Genomic DNA, 21,763 nt, shown 5'->3' on the forward strand with positions numbered 1-21,763 from the left:
ATATATAAATAAATATATAGATATGTGAAATTGACGATGGAGAAGTGAAAGTCATCCCGTTTATCATAAAGTTGAGTTGTTACTTTGCCTTTTGCATGTTCAATAAAATATTTAATTACGAAGACTCTGCGATGTGTTTTATTTCGAGTTCACAGGGATATATCTAATCGATCTGTGAATGAAAATGAAAAAAAAAATGTTGATAAATCAAACGTCGCCAATAGATCTAAATGACGAGTTATGCAAGATTAATGTACACTGCAAGGTGAAGATAACGAACAGTGATCAATCTCATAACTCCCACAAGCAATACAAAATAGATAGTTGGGCAAACACGGACCCCTGGACACACCAGAGGTGGGATCAGGTGCCTAGGAGGAGTAAGCATCCCCTGTTGACCGTATGAAACTTTAAAATACAGGTTGAGAATTAAGAACAGTTTTTTATGATATGTATTTTATTGAGTCGGCTCGCGAAAGCGTGCCTTGTTATTTGCACGCTTGTTATTTGGTTTGGAGACATCGTGACCGTGCCTGAATACATCGTCCAATCTCTACCTAGAGTTATCGTTCCTTACACTCACATTAGCAGTGTTATTCCACATGTAAATCCATTATTCTAACACAATTCTGACGAAAATATATCTGAATGAATTAGCGAACTCTATATTTGCTTTGCTTAAATAAACAACGAACGGGTTAACATCATTTACATGCGCACGTGGTACATTTTGCGAGAATACTCCATGTAAATAGAACGAAAGAAAAGGCGATCAAGATATTTGAAGGCTTCAAGAGAATAATTTGTATCGATACCATAGGCGTATCTTGGGTTCGAATATTACCGGGGCAGGGGGTCTTGGGGCGCAGCCCCCCAGAAGCTATCGACATTTTAACAACGTAAAAAGTGGGTTGTTTTTTTTTACCGAGGCAGCTGTCTCGGTTGCCTCAATGGAAGCTACGCCACTGGATACCTGCTACAAATTGTGTCCGGACTGTTATTATTTTGTCGTGTGCGGCAGGCTTTTGATATTTGGCATACAAGTACCGATAAACGATCATCTCGTGTAGATGTATTGGGTACAATGGATATTTATCTTTGATCTTGAAATTTTATGTTCACACGCTTTTTTAAGCTTTTATGGGTAAATCCCTCTAGCCCATGTGTTTTGTTCCTAGTTTGTGACGTTGTATTTCCCTAGATATCTAATTACGCATAATACGCATGTGTTCCCATACTTTAAAGATTCAGAATTAAAGCTTTTAAGACGACGTTGTACATATGTATACCCCAGCCCTTTGGTGGGTGAGTCGACTCTGAGGCCCTTGAGGCCTTTGATGTTATATTGCAGATATATCAACCTTGTCCATAGCTTACAATAAGTAATGGCTCTACATGCTGCAAGTGATTTCCACAAAACCTGTAATCAAATTAGAACCATATGACTTACCTGTAAATGATTCTTGCTGATCTGAAATTGTTACTGTTAGTTAGGAAGCAAGTTCTGTATTCTAAGCATTTCATTTAAATTCCATTAAGGAAGTTAGCTACTGAGCTTTAAAGAACAACTGTGCAAAATGTTACAACTAAGTATTTACTGCTTCAATACTAATCCTATTGGAACAAACATATTACACATCTGTTACTGAACCCTATCCAGTTAGAGAGGATTGTGTCAATTAATATTTTGAAAGGGTTTGGCAGGGGCTATATTTTTTAGCGGAAGGATTGATTAATAAAAAAATTCTAAATATGCATATTAGTTTCTGTTTCATCCAATTTTGGTGAGTGGTTATAGCAACGTGCTGAAAATCACTTTGACTCTCACCTCTGTCGGCGCGGGTTCGAATCACGCTGGTGCCGGTAAGTGAAAAAGTGTCCCAGTTTACTTTCGGAAGGTCGGTGGTCTTTTCCCAGGTACATTGTATCTGGGTTCTCTCTTCCACCAATAAGAATTGGGCGTCACCAGATAACTGAAAAAATGTTCAATGTGGCGGAAAACATCAACCAATCAATCTAATTTTATTATCATATATCTTTATTTCAGATTTATAATTTATGATACAAGTAGTTAAGACTTGGAACTAGTTCAAATGTAATTTTTCAAATTTCTTTGATATATTGTCCAAACAGAACACCGATTCTTTTAATAAAAAGTTTGAATCCATTTACTCGAAATTTTGTATAAGAATTTAGTATTTTCGCCAATGAATAAAACATTGCTCTCTAACATCAACCTTTTACTCCTAATATACCCTTTTTAAATCTCAAATTTGATATCGAGAATTGTTTTGCATATCGAGTGCAAAAAGGTCATTATTTATTCCCATTGCTTTTATTAAACTCTTTTATCTATATTGTCGGAAGACATGATTATACATCTTTTCAAATTTCGTTGATATATTGTCCAAACAGAACACCGATTCTTTTAATAAAAAGTTTGAATCCATTTACTCGAAATTTTGCATAAGAATTTAGTATTTTCGCCAATGAATAAAACATTGCTCTCTAACATCAACCTTCTACTCCTAATATACCCTTTTTAAATCTCAAATTTGATATCGAGAATTGTTTTGCATATCGAGTGCAAAAAGGTCATTATTTATTTCCATTGCTTTTATTAAACTCTTTTATCTATATTGTCGGAAGACATGATTATACATCTTTTCAAGTAATGATTGATTTGTGTTGCTTATGTTGTGTTGACAACAACCAACAGACAAATCAAATTTAATTGAATAAATTTTGAGTGAATTTTAAGTGCAAAAAGGTTATGTTTAAAACACACTAGCTCAATAACAAGCATTGTGACCCCAGTTTTTCTTTTTAATTTTTAAACACTTCCAAAAACATTGGTATTACTCCAAATCTAAGGTGAGAACCTCATTAAACCGTATATCAATATGATATATGTTTTCGAATCCAAGCTTTTCTTGATTATATTTCTAAACATTATTTTCAAAGGTTCGAATAACGTTCACGGTTTTTTGTTGTTTTTTTTTTGTTTGTTTTTTTTTTTTGTTGTTTTTTTTTTGAAAAAAAATGATTTAGAACGTCTGAATTTTCTAGACATATTTTATTAAACATTCAAATCACAGAGAAAATTGGCCTCCAATATCGTTTGTCTGAAAAGCAAACACATTTTTTTTATTTTCATGTTGTTAAAAAAATTCAAATATTAACGCACGATGAACAAAGGCAGATGCAGAAAAATTGCGATTAAACACTATTACACTTCATAAAAGGGGAAGATAAAAAACAGTGATGAATCCCACAATAAGCAATGCAATATAGAGAGTTGGGTAAACATAGACCCCTAGATATACCAGAGGCGGGATCGAGTACCTACGAGGACTAAGCACCCCATGTAAGCAAATTCTTGAAGTGTGTTGGTGTGTGGAATCGCAGTGCACGCGCTTATGTATTTTCAAAATTGATTTAACTCTTAATTAAATAGTAGACCATGGTGCCTTACTCTATCAAAAGCCTCTGAGATATTACATATCACACACCAATGATGTATAGCTCATCATTATTGCGTGCAGTGACATACAGAGTGTATATTGTACCGATAAGATATTCTGTTTGATGATGATATCGTATATTTTCCCAAAGTGATGGAATTTAATGTACAAATGAACATTGCAAGAACGCAGTTCACCACCTACGATGATGACAAAGACAGTGATCAAACCTTGGAAAATGTTTAAAGTAACCATTGCTGTCTTGAATATTTGATAAGTTCTTTGATTTGAAATATTCAATTGGAAACATCCCTATTGATAAAAATACTAACGTGGAGTTATATATCGCATATGCTAATTTTGGAATGTAAATTACTAATTTGTAATTCTAAATCATTTGATTTGAATTGAAATTCGGCAATTAACGTTTGTCTAGTGTACTTCTGACCGTATGCTTGTTTTCTTTCTGTGACGGGAAAGAAGGAAAAAGAGCCCTATCACGATGACACGATCAGATGATCTTTTACATAATTACATGTATAAGGTCACTTGTAGTTCAATCAGCATGTTGTCTTCAGCACCCGAAGACAACCAGGCGCTCTCCTCTAGTATGCCTAGGCTTCTCCTAGTGTCAGCTCCAGAAATAAGTCATGACATCACATGACAAAGGAGGAGAAACACGATCAACATTACGAGGAATTACAAACTCTTGGATCACCAGTCATCTGTTCTACGAAATCAGCAACCAGTGCCTGGTCATTGGAAATGGAACAGATTTGAACGAATGGTATTTGTAGTTACGTTTGTGCAAAAGTCGGTCGATTAATGCGACACATATCATCTTTTGAAATGGGAAATCATTGTTTTCAAAACAAGTTAGGACTGTGGTTTTTGCCAAGGAAACACGATAATTCGTTATAACGTTGTGTGACGTTTGTTTGATGTTAGGAAGTCCTTCCCCGTGTGAACGTTCTAATCTTAAATGTGATTAAGGAACAGTGTTGTGATGCACTGAAATGGCCATTCGTTGCATGGCCTGTACTTGAAAATAGTACAAACCAATTGTTATTAAGCATATTCTAAAGCAATTGTAATATCAAAATGCACAAGTTGTCACTATGCTTGTTAAATCATGAACTGGGATAGCATTTAAATTACCAATTCAAAATTTTGTTAGAATCCTAAATCGCAATTTGTTAGTAACATTAAGGCATAATACAATTACCGACCTTATAAATACTCGTATATCCAGGCAATATAACTATTCAAGTAGACATATACCGTAAATCTGGGGTCCGTTTTACAAAACAACTTACGACAAAGTCGCAAGTCTTAAATTGTATTACACTGTTATTACTTTGAGTGAATGAAGTAAAACTTTTCTGAGGCTTAGTTTTCAATATTTAAAAAAATATTTTACATATGGAGTGAATGATCTTTCAATAAACTAGAAAATTCCAGTATGTAAACTTGCTCGTAAGTCGTAAGTTCTTTTGTAAAACGTGCCCCTGGGTATTTTTTCCGTCGATTTATTTTTGCGAATTTGAGTAAAAAGCCTATATTTTTATCTTTGTGTTTCTTATTTTTGCGAATTTATGTAAAAACATATTTAAAAACGTGTGAAACATTATTTTTGAGAAAAATATTTTTGCGAATCCAACTGACTCGCAAAAACGCTAAAAATTAATCGACAGCAAAAATAACCAGATTTACGGTGTGTATCTTGCAACTAAATATAAAATCACGTCACCATGTTAAATACGTGCGGCACATTAAAGAATACATCCAAAAATTCATGTATCTTCTTTCAACGTAAAAATGCTGTTCCTACATTACATGTACACTCTACTCTGATTCCCCGCACAGGTACTCTGAAATTGAAATAAAAATAATATACTGGAGTTCTTTTTTGACGACATCTTTGTAGTTTTGCGTGATCATGTCTTCCAACAGTCTGTCGAAATTTACATGGGCACAAATTGTGCTCCTTTCTTATCTGACCTGTTTATGAAGCAGCACTTATTCAAAAGTTTGCACATGAGAAGAAATAATCTCTTGGTGTGGCCTTCAATTCGACTATTTCATCTATTGATTATAATCATTTAGTTTCACATGTGCATTCCAGATGTGAACTGGAAATTAAAGACACAACAAAGTCCTTCACATCTTCTTCGTACCTAGATATTTGATTGAAAATACATTTTGATAGCAAACTAACAAACCAGTTTTATGACAAACGGGATGATTTCAGCTTCCCCATCTTCAACGTCACATATCTATGTAGCAATATCTTATTAACCTCTGCATATGGTTTTAATATCTCTCAACTGATTCGATACACATATGCGTATGGTTGTTTTTTTTTAAATCGAGGTAGGCTACTAAAAACTAGTTGATGCTACAGGGGTATCAACAAATCTCGTTTGAAATTAGTATTTCGCAAACTCTATGGTCGTTATAATTATCTAGTGTCCCGAAACATATATTTGGGTCAAATGCAGTCTGACGTCTTTCATACGGATTGCTAGGCTGTTCTTGGCACGCACATTTTGGCTGCGGATTACTCCGTTTACCTGATCAATATATAGGGCTCCGTTTACCTGATCCATATATAGGGCTCACGGCTGATGTGACCGGTCGACAGGTGGTGCTTACTCTTCCTAGGCTCCTAATCCCACCTCTGGTATTTTCAAGAGTCCGTGTTTGCTCAACCCTTTATTTTGTATTCACTAAAGCAGTTATGAGATTGGTGACTTCACCCTTCATTGACATTTTTGAATCTTTCTGATGAAATATAATCTGATAACACTGTACCATCAACAGATCTAATTTCTAAAAGTTAAAATAGTCATGTTTATGTTCAATTATAGGAGACAAAACTTTGACGTCAATGAAATGACAGTACTGTTATATCTATATATCGACAATGACTGAATTTTTAGGCAAAGGAGGGGGAGGTGGTTGTGTATCTAGATCTTAGCGAACTACATATATTCAGAAAATGTACCCAGGTGTCTTGATCAAGAATGCAAAGATAGCACGGTAGTTTGGTGGTTGGAGCGATTGCTTTGTATCACAGAGGTCACAGATTCGAGCCCGTCTTGGCTGTGTCGAACCCAATATATACAAATAATGGCTGCTCCTTCGTAACCTTTAGAAATGAATGTCACGGGTCTTCCACACTGCATGAAAACCATGGTTTCCATGGTGCAGAAACTGTGCGTAACCTATGCAGAAACTTAAAAAAACAAATGATTATGCAAAGGTTCAGTTTGGAAATTTCAAGTTTACAAGGATGTACGAAGTGCGTAAAGTTAGGCCGTCTACGAGTCCAGGTGGTTTACGCAGCGGAAACTGGTTGAATCCCAAGTTTCTGTACTGTTTCCGTTCCGTACTACTGAAACTATTCGCCATCCTTGGTTTCCATACATATTACGCACTGCTGAAACTACTTTACAACCAGATTTAAGCAGTGCGGAAACCCCCAGAAACTTATCAACATGAATAGCCTACCCTTCCCTAAAATATGATGACATAATTGAATCAATGATATGTACACACAGTCACAACATTATTGATATATATTGTGCTCCTGAAATTTACAAATCATTCAACAATGGTTTATGCAAAACAATTCTCTAGTCATGAATAAAATGTTTAAAAGCTGAGGTATTACCAGTCACAAATTAGAAAAAGAACACAAACATTTTATATACAATGTTTTTTATTAAAGATTCAAAGACTTATATAAAGATAATTGAATAATAACATTACCAATTTTAAGCTTGGTTGAACAATATATGACATGCACAAAAGTATTATTGTTTATCCAGAAACATGTATGCCTCCATTATGAAAAAGGGTTACAAACATGTATCATTTAATTGATAAAAGTGATGTAGTGCCAAAACAATTCAAAAATATTGAGCAGACAATATCTTCCCATTTTCAGAGTGGATTAACCCTTGACCACATGACCTCAAAATCTACAGGGATCATCTACACCTTAGGATGTACCAGTATAGTAAGTTTGATGTCTGCCAAGCAAATAAGTCTCAAAAATATAAAGGAGACAATATCTTACTTTGTCCTGTTTGACCATTGACTATGTGTACCAAAATCAATAGGCATCTACTCCTTACAGTGTACCAGTGTATCAAGTTTAATGACTGTCCAGCAAAGGGTTATTGAGATATTCAGTTATGTCCAGAGTGTATTGACCTTTGCCCATGTGACCTCAAAGTCGCTAGGGGTCATCTACTTCTTATGATTTACTAATATACCGAGTTTGATGTCTGTCAAGCAATGAGTTCTCGAAATATTGAGCGTATAGTGTCTTCTATATCCAGTTTGACCTTTCAACATGTGGCCACAAAATATCTTGGGGTCAAACACTTCTTGGGATGTACCAGTGTACCAAGTTTGATGTCTGTCAAGCAAAGGGTTCTCAAGATATTGAGTGGACAGTATATTCCTACATTGTATGTCTAGTTTGAACTTTGACCACGTGGTCTCAAAATCACTAGAGGTCATCTACTTCTTAAAATTTACCAGGGTACCAAGTTTGATGTCTGTCAAGCAAAGTGTTCTCAAGATATTGAGTGGACAGTATCTTCCTATGTCCAGTTTAACCTTTGGCCATGTGAACTCAAAATCAACAGGAGTCATCTACTTCTTAGGATGTACCGGTGTATTAAGTTTGATGTCTGTCAGCAAAGGATTTTCAAGATATTGATTGTTGATTGGACACTATATTCCTATGTCCAGTTTGACCTTTGAGCTTTGATCATGCTACAAATATAAATCTGCATTATGTCAGGAAACTTTCGTGTAAATATCAGCTTTTCTGGCTTAGTGGTTATCGAGAAGAAAATGTTTAAAGATTTTCCCTATATATTTGTATATAAAACTTTGATCCCCTATTGTGGCCTCATCTTACCCCAGTGGCCATGATTTTAACAAACTTGAATCTGTATCATGTAAATTTCAGCCCTTCTGGTCTAGTGGTTCTGAAGAAGATTTTTAAATGAACCCATCCTAATTTTTTGATTATCTCCCCTTTGAAGGGGGCATGACCCTTCATTTGAACAAATTCGAAAACCGTTGAACTAAGGATGCTTTTGGCCAAGTTTGGTTATAATTGGCCCAGTGATTCTGGAGAAGTCAAAAGATTGCAGCTTAGTGATGTTCTGGGTAAGATTTTTTTCATTTATCTACATATGTAATCAATACCTATATTCTTATTATTTAATTACACCCATTTCCTTCGTGCATGCGTGGCTTCGCTATAATGACCCGAGTCTCCGAAATGGAAATCGAAGAATGCTCTAATAAAAATACATCTAACTAGGCTCTTCGTCTTCCTTTACTGATGATATTGATTTTATTAAAGATCTGCAAATCTATTCTTTAAATCCTCATTTTGTTTTTAATATCTAAAAGAACCTGTTGTTAAAACAATTCAAGCCCATACAGAAATTAACGAATCAAGTTTATAATTATACATGCAATAATATGTTTTTCCTCTGATCCCAACTTGTGTGTCTTATTTCACAAAATTCACTCCTAAACATACATTCTTTAGTTTTGACAGACAGGTATTTATCTGAAATGCGAGATTTTGTGTCGATGATTGCGTTGCATGTATGCAGTTCTACCAGGTATTATAGTACAAACGGCGGTTAATCTAATAAAATCTTATAAAGAATACAAAGAAGAGTTGGACAAACACGGACAAAAAGTATTTGTTCTAATGATTAGTGGGCAACACTTCAGATAAAATTCGACTTAATGGCTGGTTGTATTTGGAAATCATTATAGAATGATGGAATTTGCGAATTTATTTTTCTTTACAGTTTGTGGCCCTTTTTGTGTTTATAGTACATTCTTTGGCTTACTCAAATAGAATTCTATTATTGGAAACCGGTGTTTTCCATTTAGATTTCTGAGTCGTCCGTATCGTCAGCAAATGTTCTATACCTTTTTAATTCAACATAGGAATTTGCTACTGGAATACATATAAACTCAATCTGTTTAACGGTTATTTACCTCGTTTGGCTTTAAAGTTTTTCTTCCAAAGTTTTGCAAAGTTCACAACGGTTTTTCATAAAAGGCACCATGGCTTTGTCAACAAATTTCATTCAGAAAAACATACAAGTTCTCGTAAGCAGCCTTGACTATCAAAACACAGATACTGCATGCTGTATTCGACGTGTTTGTTGAGAGTCTTATTCACAAACTAAACAGTGTTCAGTTTGGAAGCTTATTTCAAACTCGGCACATGGTAATAAACAGAGTTTTGACATAAAACATTTATAAAAACTAGAAGCGTGTTTCAATTAACAAATAAAAAATCTAGATGGAAAAGGAATATGAAAACAAAAATATTTTCGTTAGGGAGTCGAACCCGGTCGTTCTAAAAATAGAAAACATATCTTAATATTCAACGACCGTATCCACTGGACCATGCAGTAGACCATACATTACTGAGGAAAATTAACGTACAGGTTAAGCTGAAAATAATACTAGTGAAGTCGTTTCGATTTTCTTTTAAATTTACAACAACAAAAAATGTCCTCGTGAAACAAAAGTTTAAATCGACAGTTTTTTAGAGGAACATTCGAAGAACATGCTCATGCTAAATTTACTTTGTTTCACGGAGGCAGTTCTTTTTCCTGATTTTCGGGGATACCCCTCCATTTTACAAATGTAACGCCAAAAATCATGTAAAACGATTATTGCTTGATTTAAACTCGAAATATTTTGACTAATTTTGTCAATACACGTCTTTTAAACTTATTTTCAAAACTTATTGAATCAAGACATACGTTTCAATTGGTTTTGTCATATAATTGAATAACTTAAATTTTTCGATCTTTCATGCAACACCTCTAGGGAAATTAACATGAGACGTGCAACACCATGCAATACATTTGATCAAAATGATGTACTAGTAACCAGTCACAGAACACTATACACCAAAGTAAAAACATATTATTGAACGGATATGAAAATCATTTGTTAAATGTAGGGTATCACGTTAAAATTTCACGTTATCTTTTTCGCGCACTTTAGCTTCTCTTCGGAATTAGAACATGTTGCTTACATGATACTGTAAACCAACTTTTATTTGTGGCCAATTTACTTTCTATTCAGCAGCTGGTTTGTGGTGACTACTTTGTTATGGTGACTACTATTACCGATATTATTTTAAAGAGATGCAAGGGATATTATCGGACTGGTTGAAGGCTAGATATATTTGTAACGAAGATAACCTCGCTAAAAATTTGTGGACGCGAATAAAAGCCGATATACAGTTTATACATGTGGCATATTTCCTATATGTAATATACAGTATATCCATGTGGCAGATTTCCTATATGTGATATACAGTGTATACATGTGGCAGATTTCCTATATGTGATACACAGTATATACATGTGGCAGATTTCCTATATGTGGTATACATTGTATACATGTGGCAGATTTCCTATATGTGGTATACATTGTATACATGTGGCAGATTTCCTATATGTGATATACAGTATATACATGTGGCATATTTCCTATATGGGATATACAGTATATACATGTGGCAGATTTCCTATATGTGGTATACATTGTATACATGTGGCATATTTCCTATATGTGATATACAGTATATACATGTGGCAGATTTCCTATATGTGGTATACATTGTATACATGTGACAGATTTCCTATATGTGATATACAGTATATACATGTGACAGATTTCCTATATGTGGTATACATTGTATACATGTGACAGATTTCCTATATGTGATATACAGTATATGCATGTGACAGATTTCCTATATGTGATACACAGTATATACATGTGGCAGATTTCCTATATGTGGTATACATTGTATACATGTGGCATATTTCCTATATGTGATATACAGTATATACATGTGGCAGATTTCCTATATGTGGTATACATTGTATACATGTGACAGATTTCCTATATGTGATATACAGTATATACATGTGGCAGATTTCCTATATGTGGTATACATTGTATACATGTGGCATATTTCCTATATGTGATATACAGTATATACATGTGGCAGATTTCCTATATGTGGTATACATTGTATACATGTGACAGATTTCCTATATGTGATATACAGTATATGCATGTGGCAGATTTCCTATATGTGATATACAGTATATGCATGTGGCAGATTTCCTACATGTTGTTCCTCACAATGGATAGCATCGGTTCTGTTCTGTGTCCTTTTCATCCATCCATTTTAATTGATTTGCAAGACACTTTTTACAGTTGATTTGAATCTCACCAGACATATTGGGAAATACGAGAATCTTCATGATATTCGTTATTCAAACAACGTATAATCCTTTAAATTTACACCCTAGAAAACTTAGTTTTAGGTTTGTTAAAGCCACAATGTTGATGCCAAAAATGTATATTGTGATAAGAACCACAGGCACAGAACAAGTCAAAGGGGAAATTGCAGAGTATTTAAAAATCGATGTGTGTGGAATGGTGAGACCAGAGTCATCAAAAGTTACACAATTAAGACCCGCGAATCAATCTCTGTTACCTTCTATATATCCGTATTTCTATGAGAGACGACTCAAGTGTGCGCTGTGACTAAAATGCATGGACTTGATGTGCTTCATATCTTGATGATCAGAACTTTTCATTAATGAATTGACAGGAAGAAAAGCTCCAGGGATATATTTCTTTTCAATGTCCTACATTTTCGATACAAGAAGTAATGGAGACAATGCCTCTTAGTGAGTAGTCCTAGAGAGGATCAATGATTGCGGAACAATTGCGCTTACATATCCATGCACTTGAATTACATCGACAAAGATCGATGTATTACAATTAAATTATTTCTAAAAATCATTTCAACAGAACAAATGACGTCCCTCCGAGAATACATGTACTTTAACATTAGTTGAACCACCAATTTTAAATAATCTAGTATCCTATATTCATTACTATTGCATTTCTTGTTATGAAAGACAGGAAGAAATTGTGTTACTTCGATTTTTGAAATTCAGAGCAAAAACAACCACTCAGCATGAACTATATCCAGAACGGAACAGCGTCTTGATTAAGCCAGACCACTGCTGGAATTGTCATATATATACCGCTATGGATCTCAACACTACTGTGCAAAGTATTTTGACATTGATGTTGTCTACAACTACAGGTATTGAGGAACATGACCATCATAACGAGGATGACCATGATGAACATACAGACCACAACAGCGATGCACATGGTCATTCCAATGATCTACATGAAGGTCATATAGAAAACACCGTTCCGGAAAGGATTATCATGGTGTTTTATTTTTGTTGTGTCTCCATCTTTGGATTTTTGTTCAATTTCATTCTTATTACTGCGATTTTATTGACAAAGAAACTGCGGACAGCAGCAGGCATAGTGATTGTGTCTGTATCGTCTAACGATTTGTTTTTGTGCTTGTTCGTCTACCCTCTGTTAGTCTATGGGAGTTTGGAAAAGAGGATGGAATACAGTAATGGTTGGTGTAAATTCTCCGCAGTATCTCTAGAGGTATGCACGTACGTTCGAATATGCACATTTCCTATGGTGGCATATAAACGGCATCGGTCGTTGACTCGAAAGACCCCAGACGAAGGTCAGCGTACATTGGTGTTCTTGATGATCGTGTGTTGGATTGTCCCGATGTGTGTCATTCTTGCCCCGTTAATCGCGTTTGACAATATACACACAGAGTATAGTAAAACATATGATGCATGCATAATTCACAATCTCTTGGATTATTTCTCAGAAGTTGAATTTTCTTTCTTTTTGGTTTGTTGCATAATAACATGCGTGTTTTACATAAGAATTATAAAAGTTCTTAGATTTGAAGTGAAAGCAAACGACCGAGTTCAACAGCCTACGATGTTTCAAATTCAGAAAAGAAAGATCCGCTCTCAATTCAACTGCATGATGGCATTCGTGTCAACTGGATTTTTCATATCTGTGTTCCCATACCTGTGTTTCAGGATGATAGATAAGAATCTGTCCACTTTCCCTTACCTTGTTCACAAAATGTCTCTGGTACTATTGGTGTCCTCCAGTTTTTTCAACCCAGTCACTCTTATTTTCACAAATAAATGGCATAGACTTGTCATAAGAAACATGATATGTTTGAAATCTCCAAACAAAGTCATTCCGTCGAAAGTAAACATAGCATGAAATTTAAATGTTTTAGACGTTATATCAATTTTTACTCTGTTTGATGAGCTGTTTTGTCCTTACTGTGACGTACAAAAATTATTATTTTCTTCCTTGAAATGAACAACCGCAGGTGGATGAGCAATTGATTGATTGCTTTTATATTATTTAACGTCCCACTCGAGAATTTTTTACTCATATGGAGACATTATGGATCCTTAACGTGTCACACCTGCTGTGACACGGGGCCTCGTTTTTTCCCCCGGTCTCATCCGAAGGACATTTATTCGCCTCTTACGGCAAGCAAAGGGTACTGAGAACCTATTCTTACTCGGATCCTCACGAAATCTAAACATTTGAAGTTGTTTCATTGCCTTTCTTTCTGTATATGTGTACAAATGCAAATTTATATATTTATGTATTGTTGCGGGAATCAGTCATTGCTGTCTTATGTACTACATGGTTTCAAACACTCCCAGTGATACACATATCCTGTGAAGTCGTTCGTATTTCCTCGCGTTTGTTACCGCCGTCAGTAATACGAGATCCATCATCTGAGCAGCAGATGTGATGAAAAAAGTCAAATTAATGTACAAATTAGCCTGTTTGATCAAAGGAGTGATACCTTTGTGAAGATGTGCTTATTTAACATAGATTAGCAATACCGGATGTAACGTGGAACACATTGAATTGCTTTATCGTGTAGTTTAGGTAAGTTTTGTATTGTCTCAGAATTTGTGAGGAGTGTTTTTCGTGAAACATTGTCCCAGGCTTGATCACTGCATATTGTCTGTAGTATAATTATGTAATATCGGGTACAAGGACCCGGTTCATCAACACATTGCACATATCCGATTCACAGTTCCAGAGGCTCATATAACATTTGAATTATTTAACCACGACAATTCCCTTGCGAATCTTGCATTGTACTTGACTTAATGTGCGATGACATTTCAATCGATTAACATAACAATCAACTTAGGCAAAAGAATGCAATGTTAAAATATAATTACTTTCAGAATCGATCATTTTGTTGAATTTATGATTAATTCAAATGAAAGCAATTATAAACAATTCAATCTGACTAAAATCTGCTGGAGACACGGGGTAGTGTTCATTCTCAAGCTTACGTGGGATGTAACAACATTCACTTTACGAATTCTAAATAGTTGAAATGACATGTTTCAGAATATAAATTGAAATTTGCAAGATTTATCATGGCGTAAATTTGCTGTGATATTACCCGGTATCAAGAGTTGAAAACAAAGCAAAGTGCTACCTTTATCGTAGTTTTATTCCTGATGATAACAAAGCAAAATGTTACCTTTATCGTAGTTTTATTGATGATGAAAACAAAGTAACAAAGCAAAAAGAGTAAATGTTTTTAAGTTAGGGTACTGAAACAAACTGCGAAACGGAACGTAAGCCTTATTGTGAATCAAAACATTGCTAATGTTTCCAAACTTATTTAGACTGCTATTAAGATTTTAAATCCAAAATAAATTCTCGAAAGCTTGATGTTGTAAAGTGTATCATTTTTGTATATATCAAACTAAGAAACACATCAGAAGACAGATATATTTACTGGTTGGTTTATTGATTGACTGAGTTGAGTTTGTGATGGAAATGTGGAGACCCTCGGACGTGTGAAAAAAAATCTAATTAAAATTTTCAACTCATCCCCCAATCAACAATTCATCTTTTTTTTTGTCATTTTATGCACTTGTACCGTGACGCTGTATGCTCTAATAATACATTAACTTTATGAAATATTCAGAAATTGTGGTCGTTGTTATTACATTAATTTTCATACAATATAAGTTTTGTATGGTAAATGTTGTATTGTACATGTAAAATTGTAATGTAATCTATGGGATTTAAAAAAAACTCTAATAAACTCGATGCTAAATAAATTATGTGTCATCATTATTATCATTTTAGTAGTAGTAGTCTATGCAACAAAATACCATTATTAGTTTCCCTTCATTAAAGGTTGTTTTTTTTTTTCAAAGTCTTCCCAAACAACTGTAATGTGGTATTGATATAAGAACAATTTCTCCTTAGAGTAAATATTCTTTACGTTCCTTCGGGAATATTGTATTTGTGCTGAGACGTATAGTATGTTACATGTATGCATTGTGAAATAGTTTGCTATAGTACAAAATATACCATTGTATATCCAGTGATGCTCTGCTTTTCTGATGCAATATTTGTTTTCATTCCAATGAATACGTGGAATCGACCAAATATTTAGTGGCGGATCCAGAGGGGAGAGTCGGATCCCCCCCCCCTCTATTTTCGGGAGAAGAAAGGTGAAAATAACACATTTTGATGGTGGAGCCCCCTTTTAAAGCCAGCATTAGTGGTAGAACCCCCACAACATGCTCTGGATCCGTCCCTGGTAAATATTGAATATATGAAAAAGTAACGATAACGAACAGCGACCAATTCTATAAGCCCTATAGAGAATACAAACTCAAAAGTAGGAGAACACGGTCATCTGTACCAGGGGTAGGATCAGGCGCCTAGGAGGAGTAAGCATCCCATGTCGACCGGTCACACTAGCGGCGAGTCCTAGATCTTGATAAGGTATAAGCTACGAATTATTTACTTACAATATACATAGTGAGCTAAAGATTTGGCTTTTTTGGCGGAATCAAATTGGGACTTTTTAAAAAATCAATTTAAATGTGTTTTTAATCAACTACTTAAAAAAAGACAACAAAACAGAATACATTAATACAAATGGCTCTAAAACGTTTCACATCAAAAGGTTTATTTTAAAATGACCATGTGATATCATCAATAAATCACGATATGATGAAACTTTGATAATTTTGAACTTAGAAATGAAAAATTAATGATAACTGTGGAATCCAAGACAATCCCCGTATGATAGAAATTACATGTATAAGTTAAACACGAATATTAAACCTGATTTTGGTTAATGATTGGCGATGATTCTGAGAATGAGTTGTTGTTGAACTAAACATGACATGAAATACATTGATAGTATGTAGAGAAGTCCATCTAAAAATAATTTTTAACTTTTTCCTTATGTGCATGCATTTAACACTCACTATACTTTCAACTCAGAGACAGGTTTACTTAATGAATAACAATTAGTAAGTACGTGTTTTCAGACTGTGGATAAAACAATGATCGATACCATGTTCAGAATTCAAAGCAAGTTTGTTCTTTGATGGGGAGTTATACACTTGGGATCGGCTGTTCTTTGATGGGGAATTAGACACTTGGGATCGGCTGTTCTTTGTGGGGAATTAGACACTTGGGATCGGCTGTTCTTTGAGGTCGAGTTAAAAACCTGAGATCGGCTGTTCTTTGATGGAGAGTTAGACACTTGGGATTAGCTGTTTTTTATGGGAGTTAAACACTTGGGATTGGTTGTTCTTTGATAGGGAGTTAGACACTTAGGATTGGCTGTTTTTTATGGGAGTTAAACACTTGGGATTGGTTGTTCTTTGATAGGGAGTTAGACACTTAGGATTGTCTGTTCTTTGTGAGGAGTAAGACACTTGGGATCGGCTGTTCTTTGATGGGGAATTAGATACTTAGGATTGGTTGTTCTTTGGCTGGGAGTTAAACACTTGGGATTGACTGTTCTTTGATAAGAAGTTAGACACTTGGGACCGGCTGTTATTTGTGGAAAGTTAAACACTTGGGATCGACTGTTCTCTGATGGGGAATTAGACACTTAGGATTGGTTGTTTTTTATAGGGAGTTAGACACTTGGGATTGATTGTTCTTTGATAGGGAGTTGAACACTTGGGATCGGATGTTCTTTGATTGGAAGTTAAACATTTGCGATTGGCTGTTTTTGATGGGGATTTAGACAATTGGAATCGGATGTTCTTTGATGGGAATTAAACACTTGGGATTGGCTGTTCTTTATGGGAAGTTAAACACTTGGGATTGGCTGTTATTTGTGGGGAGTTTGACACTTTGGATTGGTTGTTCTTTGATGGGGAGTTAAACACTTGGGATCGGCTGGTTTTTTTTATGGGAAATTAGACACCTTGGATCAGCTGTTCTTTGATAGTGAGTTAAACACGTGGGACCGGCTGTTCTTTGTGGGGAGTTAAACACTTGGGATCGGCTGTTCTTTGTGAGGAGCTAGAAACTTGGGATCGGCTGTTCTTTGTGAGGAGCTAGAAACTTGGGATAGGCTGTTCTTTGATGTTGAGTTAGACACCTGGAATCGGCTGTTCTTTGATGGAGAGTAAGACACTTGGGATTGGTTGTTCTTTGATAGAGAGCTAGACACTTTGGATTGCCTGTTCTTTATGGGGAGTTAGACACTTGGGATCGGCTCTTCTGTGATGGGGAATTGGACACTTAGGATTGGTTGTTTTTTGACTGGGAGTTAAACACTTGGGACCGGTTGTTATTTTTGGGGAGTTTGACACTTGGGGTCGGCTGTTCTTTGATAGCAAGTTAAACACTTGAGACCAGCTGTTATTTGTGGGGAGTTAAACACTTGGGGTTGGCTGTTTTTTGGTGAGGAGTCACACAGTTGGGATGGGCTGTTCTTTGTTGGAGAGTTAAATACTTAAATTTGGGTGTTCTTTGACGGGGAGTTAGACATCTAAGATTGACTGTTTATTGTGGGAATATACAAATTAGGGATCGGCTGTTCTTTTTATCGGGAGTTAGACACTTGGGATTGTATATTCTTTGATAGGGAATTAAACACCTAGGATTGCCTATTCTTTGTGGGGAGTTAGAAATTTGGGATCCGCTGTTCTTTGATGGGGAGTTGGACACTCGAGATCGGCTGTTCTTTGATTGGAAGTTAAACATTTGCGATTGGCTGTTTTTGATGGGGATTTAGACAATTGGAATCGGCTATTCTTTGATTGGAGTTAAACACTTGGGATTGGCTGTTCTTTGATAGGGAGTTAGACACTTGGGATTGACTGTTCTTTAATAGGGAATTAATCACTAAGGATTGCCTGTTCTTTGTGGGGAGGTAGAAATTTGGAATCGGCTGTTCTTTGATGGGGGGTTAGACACTTGGGATCGGCTGTTCTTTGGTGGAGAGTTAAACACTTGGGACCGGCTGTTCTTTATGGGAAGTTAAACACTTGGGATCGGCTGTTCTTTGTGGGGAATTCGACACTTAGTTTTGCCTGTTCTTTGATGGGAAATTAGACACCTTGGATTGGCTGTTCTTTGTGGGGAGTTAGACACTTGGGATCTGCTGTTCTTTGTGGGGAGTTTGACACTTGGGATCGGCTGTTCTTTGTGGGGAGTTTGACACTTGGGATCGGCTGATCTTTGATGGAGAGTTAGAGACTTGGGATCAGCTATTTTTTGTGGGAGTTAGTCGCTTGAGATCGGCTGATCTTTGTGGAGAGTTTAACACTTTGGATAATTTATTCTTTGTGGTGAGTTACACACTTGGGGTTGGCTGTTCTGTGATCGGGAGTTATACATTTGAAAACAGTTGTTCTTTTTAGGGAGTTAGGCATTTGAGATCGGCTGTTATTTGTGAGCAGTTAGACACTTTAGATAGACTGGGGGTTTTTTTCTGGGGAGTTAGACACTTGGCATTTACTGTTCTTTGATGGGGAGTTGGAAACTTTGGATTGGCTGTTCTTTGTGGGGAGTTAGGCATTTGGGATCAGTTGTTCTTTGTGGAGAGTTAGAAATTTGGGATCGGCTTGGGGGGGGGGGGGGTTAGACACTTGGGATCGACTGTTCTTTGCTGGGAGTTAGATACGTGGTATTGGCTGTTCTTTGTGGGTAGTTAGACAATTGATATTGGCTGTTCTTTGACGGGGATTAGACACTTGGGATCGGCTGTTCTTTGACGGGAGTTAGAGACTTGGGATCGGCTGTTCTTTGATGGGGAACTTGACACTTGGGATCGGTTGTTCTTTGACGGGGAGTTAAACACTTGGGATTGGCTATTCTTTATTGGCAGTTAGACACTTGGGATCGGCTGCTCTTTGATAGGGAGTTAGACACTTGGGATCGGCTGTTCTTTGATGGGGAATTAGACAATTGGGATCGGATGCAATAACTGTAACTGTTGTGATTCCTCCGAGCTGAGAATAAAACATAATCAAGTCCAGGTCTTCTTTTGTCTCCACTTGAATACTTTGCTCAGTCTCCAGATCACTGCCTGAATGTTTGAATAGTATTGTAGAAATCATTATTTTTCATTCAGCTACGTCTATAAATATATGTACAGAGCGTTCGTTTCGTAATCGGGAGGTCGTGAGTTTCAACCTAGCGCGTGCCATGGTCACATGAAACCTTCATTTCAAATTTAAGGATTATCTCCCTCATGCATCGCTCTTATCCTTCGACGAATTTGGCTCCACTTTTTAGCACTCTATTTTCTCCTAAAATAGCTCTAACAAGTATGTTGTTATTTCGGATTTCAAAAATTTCGGTTGAGCATCACTGAAGAGACATTATTTGTCGAAATGCGCATCTGGTGCATCAGGATTGATACCGTTTAAGTTTTACATTATGACCCCTGGGTCGAGGCCACTCAATCTATATACAGTAACATGTAGAAAAGTGATACATTTTATTTCTGATTCCTTGATAACCCCCCCCCCCTCCCCGTTTTTCTCTAAATCTCCATTTTATGATGTGACGTCTAATATCTTGTAAAATCATGATCCTCACTAGCTACGCTGAACAGCAATTAAGAGTTTGTTATATTGCCTTGTTTGTTTTCAGGATTTTCCAACGTCTTAACAAAATTAATGCTATAAATCATCTGTTGCTAAATATGTTTATCTTCTTAAGGCAAATTCAGGCCTTTGTGTTTTGGTATTGTTATAGTATTAGTCCTTTCTAACAAATTATATTATGTATACGTGCAGATAACAAAACCAGAAGGAATTGAAATGTAATTAGCTAAAAGCTTTTCCAAATAAATGTCATGGATACAAATGATTAAAAGACGTAAGAAAGACAATTAAATCTTAATCCAGGAACAAAAGAAACCACGAACGTGAGAAAAATATTACACATTCCGTTTCTAATTATCAATGTCATTTATTTTACTAGAAATAGATCAGTTCTCAGTTGTCTGATAATGCAAGTATACATGCATGCAACAGTATCTATATCCCAATTTAAAACGATGAACATTTCGTCAAATGTTTAACAGGTATATATTATATACATGTACAGTGTACATTGAATATGCAGTCGTTGAAAAATAAGTTTACCTGGGATTCCTTGTGGTACAATAAGTCTATACCATATAGTGGGCTTATTCCGCGGGGATAATTTTGGCTTATTTTAGCGCTTTGGCATCGTGCCGCCAATTTGAATAGCTAACTATGCACCCAAATATGTCTGCGTATTTTCGCAGGACATATAACTCTGTATAGCAACTTCAAAGTCTTCAGAGTCTCTGGAATTCTCTGCCTTTTAAACTCAGCAATGTACTTCATTGTCTAATTTTAAAGTGGACCTCAAAACGCATGTCTTTAGATAAGCTTTTAATTTGTGATTATTTTGATATACTTAGTGCTCTTACATACAGCTCTTACAGTGCTGTTAACAAAACAAAAAACAAAATAAAAAAAAAAACACCAAAAAACCTCCAAAAAACCCTGTTTGTTATCATACCTATGTCCTTTTTATGTATTTAATTATTCCTAAGGGTTGTTTTAAATTGTTTCATATGTTATTACGGTAATCATATCATATCGCTATGTATTAATACTAATATTTATACATTTTAATTCTGACACTATATGAATATTTTATTCACATGCATGTGCACATCGATTTTATATTATCTTTTCTTTCACATTTGTAAAGCGCTTTAGAGAACTAGTGTTGATAGGGCGCTATATAAATCTTTTAATTACAATTACAAATGAACACGTAGCACTCTGCTGCTTAAGAGGGAAATCAACAGTACTGCTGGAGTTTTCTGACGACGGTAAAACGTTTTACAGACGAGCAATTAAAACTACACTGCTTATCAATTTTTATGTTTTGAAACTCCTTGACTGCCAAAATATTGCACGGTAAAATTATTTGTACAAGTTGTCAAAGTTTACACCTGTGGAAATAAAAATCCTGCTGCATGGTAT

This window comes from Ostrea edulis, chromosome 7 (genome assembly GCF_947568905.1).
Source record: "Ostrea edulis chromosome 7, xbOstEdul1.1, whole genome shotgun sequence".
NCBI lineage: Eukaryota > Metazoa > Mollusca > Bivalvia > Ostreida > Ostreidae > Ostrea > Ostrea edulis.